At 38.6% G+C, this 12,026-nt stretch overlaps 1 pseudogene; it reads right to left on the bottom strand.

Annotated features, from left to right (window-relative positions):
- Positions 1–6,729: 6,729 nt before the first annotated feature.
- Positions 6,730–12,026, bottom strand: part of LOC133077041 (protein Z-dependent protease inhibitor-like) — a 76,278-nt pseudogene continuing 70,981 nt past the window's right edge.

A 12,026-nucleotide genomic window follows, 5' to 3' on the forward strand; every position in this document is an offset into this window, starting at 1 on the left:
TTTTTATGGCTGAGTAATATTCCATTGTACATATGTACCACATCTTCTTTATCCATTCATCTGTCAATGGACATTTAGGTTGCTTCCATGACCTGGCTATTATAAATAGTGCTGCAATGAACATTGGGGTGCATATGTCTTTTTGAATTATGGTTTTCTCTGGGTATATGCCTTTCAAATACCTCTCAGCAGAAATATCTCCACTAAAATATCTTCACTAGAAAATTTATCAGAGGACATATATACACTACCATACGTAAAATAGATAGCTAGTGGGAAGCAGCCGCATAGCACAAGGAGATCAGCTCGGTGCTTTGTGACCACCTAGAGGGGTGGGATAGGGAGGGTGGGAGGGAGGGAGACACAAGAGGGAAGAGATATGGGAACATATGTATATGTATAACTGATTCACTTTGTTATAAAGCAGAAACTAACACACCATTGTAAAGCAATTATACTCCAATAAAGATGTTAAAAAAAAAAAAAGAAATCTCTATTATTTCTGGTAAGAACTTCCAAAGTTTTAATTCTTCTGCAAAAATCATTTAAAAATAGCTAAGTGACAAAGGAAATGGACGTTTTTTGACCAATGGCTTTAGAATAAGTGTCTAGTTCTTGGTGAAAATGATTGTGGGATTCATATGTTATTGTTTAATTGCTTCTGGCAATGTAAGAGCTGCATTTTTTGTGGTTTCTCCTGGCATTCTTCGAAATTTCATTCTGTTTTCTAAGAAATGTCCCTTTCCCTATATTTTTTGTTGCGTGGTTAATAGCCTTACACGATCTGTGTTAGCGGTCTAAAGAAATCCATTTTAAAGCTTGATGTCTCACTATGCATTGTTCAAAGCTGATGCTGGTTGTTTGCAAATATTTTTGTGTTTGGTTAATCTCATCTAAAGCTTTACATCAGAAAAAAAATAACAGAAAAGAAAAACTACATCAAAGAGAGAATAAAATTTGAACTGATTCTCTTGTACCATATTTTCTTTTGTGTCTTTCTGTGGGCATAGCTTCCTCTTCCCTGGGAAAGCCTTTTCACTGTTATACTTACATTCTGCAGCATTTTCCAACAAGGAAGTAATACTGGAATGAATGAATTGACTTTTTCTGAAAGTTCCAAAAAGTAAAAACTTCAAGTGCCCACACCGAATGCCAAATTAAAGTATTTCAAGTTCTCTTTCTTTGCCTTTACAACCACTGTGATGTCCTTGTTTATTTTTATTTACTGCATAAACACAGTAATATGTAGTACCATGGGGTTGGAGAGGTGAACCGTGCCCAAAGTGAGCTTGAAAGATTGATTCTGAACTATTACCAACTTACTCTCAAAACAAATGTGTGTAGCTTAGTCCACATGTGTTGAGGGCTGACTATATAACTAGGAGTTTTCTGAATTAACTTTATGCATAATACAATAACTACTAAAGACTAACTAATAAAAATGTACTAATTTCAGGTTTGCATATTAATGGTAAAACTCAATGGAAACTATAATAATTGTTTAGAACTTAGACAAAAGATTTTGGGGGGAAACAGTAACTTCTCATTGATATTATTTAGAGTTATCATCACATGGTGATAATAAAGAGCAGATCAGCTTTATTATTGTTTTTAAATTCTCTACAGGAAATGTGCCCACAAGGTAGAGTATACTTCTCTGCCCTTCACATGCCACTCCTGGGGTTCCTTCTGATTCTAACTGTGGAAGTGACCTATGCTCCTGACTGCCTTTGTCCTCCTGTTTCCATTCTTGACTTGCACTTCAGAGATCATGTTTATCCCCATTTCTTTGATTTCATGAGGAAATGGTGGGAAAGGAGAAAGAAGATCAAGTTGTCGAGGTAGGTAAGGCAATCACACCATAGCACCTTCCGTCCTTCTACTCTTCTCCTCTGTACCAACTAAAGAAGATGTGATGATTAGGTGAGTTATTACAAGTCAAGTATCTAGAACTACATCTAGTACATAGTGCTCAATAGATGCTTGCCATTACTTGGAGGTAACCAGAATGAGAGGCAGGCTGGCAGGTCCTGGAATGGCAGCATAATTAGAGTTAGATCCTTCCTTATACCTTCTCCTCACAGGACTTTTTTGGGTGTTACAAGACTGAGCCTTCAGCAGAAGTTACTTTTTCTACCATGTCTAAGGAGTCATAACATTCTGTGTGTGAATACGAGGCATTTTAGAGGGGAGACATTGCAAGCCTTCACATTGGACATTCTTACCCTGAAGGTGGTGTCATCTCTGGACTTGGGTCATGAGTCACTAAGGTTTCTCTTTAGGAACCTCCATCATCAACACATAGTCACAGAGCCCAACTTGAAAATAAGGCCTGTGCTTCTTTCAGTTTTGCCCAGGTAGATGGGTGTTCCATAGAGGGCAATAAAATCATGTCCCCCAAAGAGAATTTCCTAACGGGTATAGAGGCTATTTACTCATTTAAAAAAATTGAGGTCTAATTTATATACAAAGAGAGCATAGGTATTAAGTATTTATTTCAATGAGTTTTGAAAAGTCTATAAACTCTTCTGTCTACTGCTCAAAGCAAGAAATTGAATATTTCCATCATGGCAGAAAGTGCCCTCATTATTTGTTCATTTTAGAACTTGAATCCAGGTCTTCAGACCTTGGCTATTGTACAAGGAGTCTAGGGCAGAAGGGAGATGGTAGGACTGGGTCTGGTAGGAGGAGTAGTGGGGTGATATGGTATCTTAGCCCACAAAAGAACACTGAAGACTCCCTGACAGGTAGGTTCATGAATGGCCCTTGTAATCAAGGGGAAGAGTTTACTCCAAAAAGAAAACTCAGCTGAACTGAAAAGATTAAGAAATAAAAATGTTAATTAAGTGCAGAATTTTCACTGGTGTTGAAGAAATATTTTCATAGTCTCTTGTTAGAATAGGTAGTTTGAACTCTGAGTCTTCCAGATTATGTAAAGAAAGAGTATGTAAATATCATTACTTCTTTATCCCTGACTTGTGTATAGAACTCTGGACCTAAGTTCCCGGAAGCAAGGATTTGGGGTCTACCAGCAGACCAAAGGAGCAGAAGCAGCTTTTGAGTAGAATGGAGGCTCCTTTAATGACACTTGTTACCCACTGAAAAGCTCATGACCTTGGAACATTTGCAGTTCACACTGATTATGATAAATCCTTATTGCCAAACTATTTAATGAGATACTGATTCAAGGGAAAACCTTTGAAAACCACACTGCTTGCCATGTATCAGTGAACTTCTGCTCAGCACCTTCTCTTTCATGTCTTTTTAAAAACATGCTGATGTTATACGGCTGTGAAATTGTGTAATCTGCATTTATGCAACCTTTGTTACTTGAACAAAGAGAACTAAGAGAATGTTCTACTTTGCCAAAAACTTTCAGCTCACTTAAATGCATTGAAATAACACCACACTATTAACACCTTACGTGCTATGAGAAACGTGATGTTCAGCAGCCCAAAGGTTAAGCCTACAGTGTTGGACTCTTGTGTGTGAGTCTGTGTGAATGAGTGTGTGTGTGTGTATATAGTAACTAATCATTTATTTTAACAGGGTGCTCCCTTGAGAGTGAGGCAGGCACTCTATATTTAATAGCACTTTTAAGGAGAGGAGTCAGTGTGAGCATGTTAAGTTGCTCCTTTGGTTTACCAGAAGGCTTATTAAATCATTAACTGGAGGAAATTCTGACTGGGTAAGTTACAGTGGGCTGACAAGAAGGTGTGGGCTAGAGGGTACTACTCCTGGTGACCTTGTTTCAATTCAAGGTTAATTATGGAAGTAGTTTCAAAAATCTAGAATTAATTGTTCTGAAAGAGAAGAAAAAACACAGGGTTGGGTTTCCATCCAAGGTATCATCCCTGGAGAGCTCCCCCACTATGTCAGACCAATATCAAGTCCCAAGTTTAACAAAGCAGTTAGAGAAATTAAACAGGGATTCTGCCACAATGTACTCCCATGTCCTGGGAAAGATTTGCAGTCATCACATTTTATCCACTAACTGAAAGAGGAAGAAAAGTACCATGTTGCCTCCAAAGTCAGCCACTTGGGGCAGGCAGACATATGCACAGGGCTGGACTGGGTGCTAAAGATGGGAGGACTTGGTGTGTAATATAGGACAACTCATTTTATCCCCAAAATAAAAAATTACATGTTATGCTCTTTCCATGGACATGAGAATGAAATGATTCCCATTCAGGAGTGGTTTTCACAGTCATATAGAGAATAAGTATGCAGGGCCAGCTGGAAGCAACACTGTGAAAGGTTAAATGTGTTTTCGGGCATGATAAGGATGACTCAAAGAGAGAGACAGAGCTCTGATGTTAGGATTTTAGACTACTTTGAAGTTAAGTTTCTATTGTTTGAGGGTCTTCATTTCCACTTGGGTGCTTTTTCTGCAATTAGAGGGTTCTAACACCAGGTGGCACCTTTGTTATAATCATAAGATCTGAAGAGCTGGACTTACCCAATATGTGAGTGTGAGTGAGTGAGTGTGTGTATGTGGTATAAATATGTATATAAGCATACATGTGTGTGTAAAAGTATAAATGTATTTATACATATTATTAAGAGTATATTTACATATGTATATGTAAATCTTGACTGTCTAGAATCAAAGCCAAGCTCTGTTACCCACGTGCTTTGATTTTGGGCAAAAAACAAAACAAAACAAAAAAAAACTACCTATGCCTCAGTTTCCTCATTTGTAAAGTGAGGTTAATATAGTGCCTATTTTATGATGTTGCTGTGAGTTAACTAATTTAATGAGTTACTTATATTTTTATTTTATATTTAAACACTTAGAATAGTGCCTGTATATAGTAAGTGTCTGGTGTGTAAGTGTTAACTCTTATTATTATATAATTTATTCAAAATTTGATCTGTGAGAATAGTGCCTGGTATATAGTAAGTGTCTGGTGTGTAAGTGTTAACTCTTATTATTATATAATTTATTCAAAATTTGATCTGTGACTGTCCCTTCACCAATAATTCCACCTCTCCCCTGTTGTGTGACAGCCATATGGTGTGGGGAAGGATTTAACCTACCACCAGCTACAAGTGAGGGGCCTGACTTGTGTAATTAATCAGATGGTCCCTTTTGCCATAGTGACTGGTCCAGGTTATGCAAACACAAGTCAATCAGTATACGGCATTTTCCCAAACACTGGAATTTGTGCAGGTACAAGAAGGGGTGTTCGGTCAGAATGGCCATCATCAAAAAATCTACAAACAATAAATGCTGGAGAGGGTGTGGAGAAAAGGGAACCCTCTTGCACTGTTGGTGGGAATGTAAATTGATACAGCCACTATGGAGAACAGTACAGAGCTTCCTTAAAAAACTCAAAATAACTACCATACGACCCAGCAATCCCACTACTGGGCATATACCCTGAGAAAACCATAATTCAAAGAGTCATGTACCAAAATGTTCATTGCAGCTCTATTTACAATAGCCAGGACATGGAAGCAACCTAAGTGCCCATCAACAGATGAATGGATAAAGAAGATGTGGCACATATATAGAATGGAATATTACTCAGCCATAAAAAGAAACGAAATTGAGTTATTTGTAGTGAGGCGGATGGACCTAGAGTCTGTCCTACAGAGTGAAGTAAGTCAGAAAGAGAAAAACAAATACCGTATACTAACACATATATATGGAATCTAAAAAAAAAAAAAAAAATGGTCATGAAGAACCTAGGGGCAAGACGAGAATAAAGACGCAGACCTACTAGAAAATGGACTTGAGGATACGGGGAGGGGGAATGGTACGCTGACAAAGTGAGAGAGTTGCATGGACATATATACACTACCAAACGTAAAATAGCTAGCTAGTGGGAAGCAGCTGCATGGCACAGGGAGATCAGCTTGGTGCTTTGTGACCACCTAGAGGGGTGGGATAGGGAGGGTGGGAGGGAGGGAGACACAAGAGGGAAGAGATATGGGGACATATGTATATGTATAACTGATTCACTTTGTTATAAAGCAGAAACTAAAACAGCATTGTAAAGCAATTATACTCCAATAAAGATGTTAAAAAAAAAAAAGAAGGGGTGTTGACCTACATTAGATCAACAAAATGTGGGTGAAGTTTTCTTGGGGGAAATAAGTTCTCCTCTGATGTATGGATGCAAACCGTAGAACCACTGCAGTTCTTGCTACCACAATGGAAAGCAAACTGAAAATGCTGTTAATCTCACAGGAGGAAGAACAGCAAGGCCAGAAGGCCCGTCCTTGAGGACATCATAGAGCAGTTGGAGCAAACCAGTACTAAGGTTTGTCCTGCCTCTGAGACCAATAAATCCCCTTCATTTGAGTTGCTCATTCTGATAGAGTCCTAATAGATACAAGATCACAATAGTTATTTTTATTAAAGTAACTGAACAAGGCCATTATTAGTAATTACTATTCCTGTATAATGATTCCTTATATGAAAAGAGGAAAGTAAGGCAAAATTTAAAAAAATTAGAACCTTGTCACCACACTTGTCTCTTCTCACTAATCCTTAGCTTCTATATATGATTCTCGCTTTTTCCCCTCCTTTTACTTTATTTTTTCTCCTTAAAATAAGTTTGAATTTAATACTCAGATTTATCGCAGAACGACTCAAACTAGCATTTGAGGACAAGGGGGGACACCCTCGCTTTTCGACACCCAGTGCCACTGTCCTGTGTAGGTTCAAACACCTTGGATGCAACATTTGCTATAGTTCTAAATACTCACGCATGTCATAGGTCACAGGAGAGTTGGATTCACCACCCTGCCCAGAAATAGCAGCATTCTAGAGGTTTCTTCACAGATCATGAAATGAAATGGTCGGTCCACTTTGATGATGGAAGACATGGAATAAGCAGTGATTTCTGACAGGTTTCCCGCCACTGCTTCAGTTCCTTACTAACCTCAATCATTGCTCTTTGTAAAACCTTGGTTATTTTAATATTTCTCGCAGTAACTGAGAGTTCACGCAGGTCAGCCCAGGGTGAGAAGATTCTGCTGATTCCCATCTCCTTCAGCAGTTCATGTACCTCATCCTTTTTTTAGAAGATAAAGACTCTTTTTTAAAATTTTATATATATATATTTATTTATTTATTTGGTTGCACTGGGTCTTAGTTGCGGCAGGCGGGCTCCTTAGTTGCAGCTCGCTGGCTCCTTAGTTGTGGCATGCGAACTCTTAGTTGCTGCAGGCGGGATCTAGTTCCCTGACCAGGGATCGAACCCAGGAACCTGCATTGGGAGCGCAGAATCTTAACCACTGTGCCACCAGGGAAGTCCCTAAAGACTTTTTATGATCATAAATTCAATACAATTGTCATATATTATTAAGAATACTTAATAGCATCCACTGTTAAATCATTCTCTCACAAATGTCATATTTCACTATAGTTTGTTTGAATCATGGTCTAGATAAAGACGACACATTGCAAATGGCAGATATATTTCTTAAGGCTTTTTCAATATATAGACCACTCCCACTTCCTTTTTTCCCTTATAACTAATTTGTCAAAGAAATGGAATATTTTTCTCTTGCAAATTATTCCCCACCACCTGGATTGTGCTGATCGCCTTTCCATGCTGTGTTTTACATATTCCTCAGTCCCTGTAGATGTACCTCATACTTCTGATATAATCTGAACTTTGGAAAGAAAACTTCCATTTTTCTGGTTTTCATGTTTTTGAACTCTGTGTCCACCGGGTCTGTGGTCAGGTAGTCTTCAAGGGCAAGATGGTCACCCATCTTCTCCATGAGGACCACCAGCATGGTGGCATTTCCTCAATAAGGCAGTTTGAGGATGTGGCAACGAAAATCTTATCAACTGTGGAGGCCAACTTGCCTGCCCAGTACATCATGGGCACCTTGACTTGTTTGTACTTGTCCAGGTGGAAAATTTTCACCTTGATGAGAACAGGGTCAAAAGGGGTCAGTCACTTCCCTCTTGGAGAAATTGAAGAAGGTCTCTTTGACACCAAAGTCCTCGTGGATTAAGGCAAAGATCCCCTGGGCCAGGCCCAGCTCCCAGTTGTGGGAGAGGCTGTCTCTGAGCTGCTTCCTCAGAGACCATATGCCTCTGTTCTCTGCACTCACCTAGTTAATTCTGCACTGGAATATCTAACATGGCTCTGTGGGTGAGTTTATAATTAAAATCCCTGGTGCTGTACATTCCCATAATCCTGGCCATAGTTTGTTTCTTAGTCCTCTCCTCTTCTACCTAGAATAAACTTCTCTTCTAGCTAGAATAAACTTCTAGAAGGCTAGAGGGAGTGAAGAAAGGCTTAGTGAGTCTTCCCTAAAGAAAGACATAGTTTTTCCCCAATAAAAAAAGTAATAGTTCTACTAGCTAATAGTTGTTAAAGTAAAAACAAAACAAAACCATAAAGGTACTGTGATTAAATCAGTGGGAAAAATTGGGTTTAATAAAAGTAAATATGATTTTTTAACTGCAGTGCCTTTCAAACGTTTAAGATGCAAAGCATTTTATTAGTTAGGGTAAATACCTAAAGCGTTGTAATAGGAAAAAATACTGAAATCTCAGTGGCTTAACATTATAAGATATATTTCTGGCTCATGACATGGTCCAACAGTAGAGCTCTTGATTAGGCGGCTGCCTCCAAAAGGTAATTCATAAAGCCACTCACCGTCCATCAATTTCATCATCCTCAATGAAGAGGTCCTCAAATCACCCCAGATTTATTCCATTCCAGACATTTGGAAGGAGCAAAGAGCAAGGAAGATGGTGCATGGGAGGTTTTATGGGCCAATCCAGAGAGTAGTACACATGACTTCTACCCAGAAAGCACATCTCATTGTCTGGAACCCAGCACATGGCCACACCTAACTGCAAATTAATGCTGGGAAATGTGATCTGGAGAACAAGGAGATGGATTTTCATGAACATGCAATAGTCCCTGCCACACACATGTTTTAACCCTTTAAGAGAGACCTATGGTATAAAGCTTTTCTCAAACTTACTATCTAAAGAACTCCCTCCCACTCATCACTCTAGCATCTATCCACTTAAGTATTCCATGGAACACACTTAGAGAAATACTTATGTTATGTTCCCTTGGACCCTCCTCTGAAAGAGTGGCTGCTGGGTTTCTTGCCTTCTAACCATGTTGTAGACACAGAAAAAGAAATGCTGCAGTTACAGATGTCTGTAGATACTGACTCTTTGAGGATCATATTTTCAAATCAAAAGACGGTTTGTGGGCTTCCCTGGTGGCGCAGTGGTTGGGAGTCTGCCTGCCAATGCAGGGGACGCGGGTTCGAGCCCTGGTCTGGGAGGATCCCACGTGCCGCGGAGCAACTGGGCCCGTGAGCCACAACTGCTGAGCGTGCGCGTCTGGAGCCTGTGCTCCGCAACAGGAGAGGCCGCGATAGTGAGAGGCCCGCGCACCGCGATGAGGAGTGGCCCCCGCTTGCCGCGGCTGGGGAAGGCCCTCGCACAGAAACGAAGACCCAGCACAGCCATAAATAAATAAATAAATTTAAAAAAAAAAAAAGACGGTTTGTTTTCTTAGCTATTTTATACTTTATTTTCTGCTTCAAAAGACCTTACTTGTGTTATTTTCCTAGCTCTTAGAAGCAGAGTTTGACCCAACCAGCAACATTTCCCCCAATGCAGCTATGCCCCAGGAGGATTATAACTCCATTTAATTAGAAACTGTGAAGCTTCCATTGGCTTAATTGCCTTCCCTATATTTAAAATTGATAACTGACAAGGACCTACTGTATAGTACAGGGAACTCTGGTCAATATTATGTACTAACCTAAATGGGAAAAGAAGTTGAAAAAGAATAGATTCATGTATATGTATAGCTGAATCACTTTGCTGTACACCTGAAACCAACACAACATTGTTAATCAACTATACTCCAATATAAAATAAAAAGTTTTAAAAAATTGCCTTCGCTTCTCTCCCCGTGACCTCCCATAATTCCCAGTGCCTTCCAGAATCTTCCAGGGCCTTCTCCTTTTACTAGCATTTCCTTTCCCATTACAGATGATTATTTCAAACTTTATTTATCTCTTCAATTAACAACTCATCACCATGAAGACAGAAATGACTGATAAGCTTCATATATTATTATTCTCTGTAGTATTTACATTTTAGCATGGGACAAAACATGAAAGGAGGATAATAATTTTCTAATGGTGGAATTTCAAGTACCAGTAACAGACACTGGAAAGATGTTTTGAGAAAGGCAGCATTGCTAGAGTTTTCAGAACATACAGGTTAGGTAACTACATGCTAGGATCATTTATGAAGTTAGTCCTTGACCAAAGGTGGCCTGGTATTTCTTCCAGGGAAGACAGATCAACCCTTAATTTGACACTCATGCCATTTCTCTGCACATATTGACTTTATTACAGGAGGTCAGAATTTTCTTCCTAGACAAGTTTATGAGATGTTACTTCCCATTACAACGATTACAAAAAATTTGACAAGTTTAATTTCTTTACCTGTTTTATTCCACTTTGGCCTCAAACCTAATTTATCAAAAGGTAGGAATATTCTTAGATTACTACCCTGAATAAAAATATGACCCCAGATTTGCTCTTCTCTTTCCAACGCATCTATTCTAGATAGTCAGATATATTTGTACCTGAATATTTGGGATATAACAGGAAATAAATTATTTCACATATCTAATGAATTGCCAGTCAAAGTCTCCTTTTATCAATAAAAATGAATATTTTGGCAAATAAGCATTAAATTTTACATTGTCAAGTGGAGAAGTCACTTGTCATTCTGTAGACTCCATTTCAGTGGAGGAAGTTATTTTCTGGAAGTGTTTTCCTGTGGAGGGTTGCATTTGATTAATTTATTCCAGAAATTTTGCCAAGGAAAATTACAAAAGTGAGGTCAAAATTTGTACATGAATTTTTGGAAAGCAACATTTTGTAGAAAGTTTTGGTTTATTTTAAAAAATGAAACAGAATTTTGATTTCATGATTGGCATACTCTGAGTAGAGTAAGTGAGGAAAGTTTTTTTTTTTTTTATATCTATACTACTTGATGCTGTATATGTTTATTTGAAGAAAAATTAAATTTGAGATCAAATTCAAGATAATTGATTTATAGTAAATATACACTTAAAAAAAAGACCAAATCATGTTTAACATATTATTTAATCTTAGAGAAAATGAGAGCTGTGGCAAAAAGATCACTAATAGGTGGAGATTCAGAGTATGCATTTTTCTATTTCTTGCCATTGTAAGAGCTATTTATTTTTAAATTGTATAATTTAAAAACTTAATTTACCCCCGTATTTAGCAAATGGGTTTCATATCAGTTCAACTGGAAGTTTTCTTCCTATAGTTGCCTAGAGCTATTTATTTTTGAATACAGCTCCTGAGTAGTGAATTGCAAAAATAAAAAGAACAAACTTTTTCCATTTAATTCATGGACAATGGAAGCTTCAAACCCAGAAGTGACCATCACCATAATGTATTGTGGTTTTATGTTTGTTTTTTTTTTTTTTTTACAAATTAATTTAATTTATTTATTTATTTTTGGCTGCATTGGGTCTTTGTTGCTGTGCACGGGCTTTCTCTAGTCTTGGTGAGCAGGGGCTACTCTTCATTGTGGTGCGCGGGCTTCTCATTGCGGTGGCTTCTCTTGTTGCAGAGCACAGGGCTCTAGGTGCATGGGCTTCAGTAGTTGTGGCTCACGGGCTCAGTAGTTGTGGCTTATGGGCTCTAGAGCACAGGCTCAGTAGCTGTGGCACACGGGCTTAGCTGCTCCGTGGCATGTGGGATCTTCCCGGACCAGGGCTTGAACCCGTGCCCCCTGCACTGGCAGGCAGATTCTTAACCATTGCACCACAAGGGAAGCCCAATGTATTGTGGTTTTAATAGCAAAGTATCTAGGATTCTGCAATCCGATTTTTAGGAAAAGCAGCAAGTGTCTATACTTTACTGTTGAATACCCTCCTTTTTCCTAATACCTCCAGCTATAGATTTTCAGTGAGTACACAGATCCATTCAAAAACCAGGGATGATAATCATAGAAGACTCATTATATTTTT

This window comes from Eubalaena glacialis, chromosome 17, assembly GCF_028564815.1.
Source record: "Eubalaena glacialis isolate mEubGla1 chromosome 17, mEubGla1.1.hap2.+ XY, whole genome shotgun sequence".
In the NCBI taxonomy this organism is placed as follows: Eukaryota; Metazoa; Chordata; class Mammalia; order Artiodactyla; family Balaenidae; genus Eubalaena; species Eubalaena glacialis.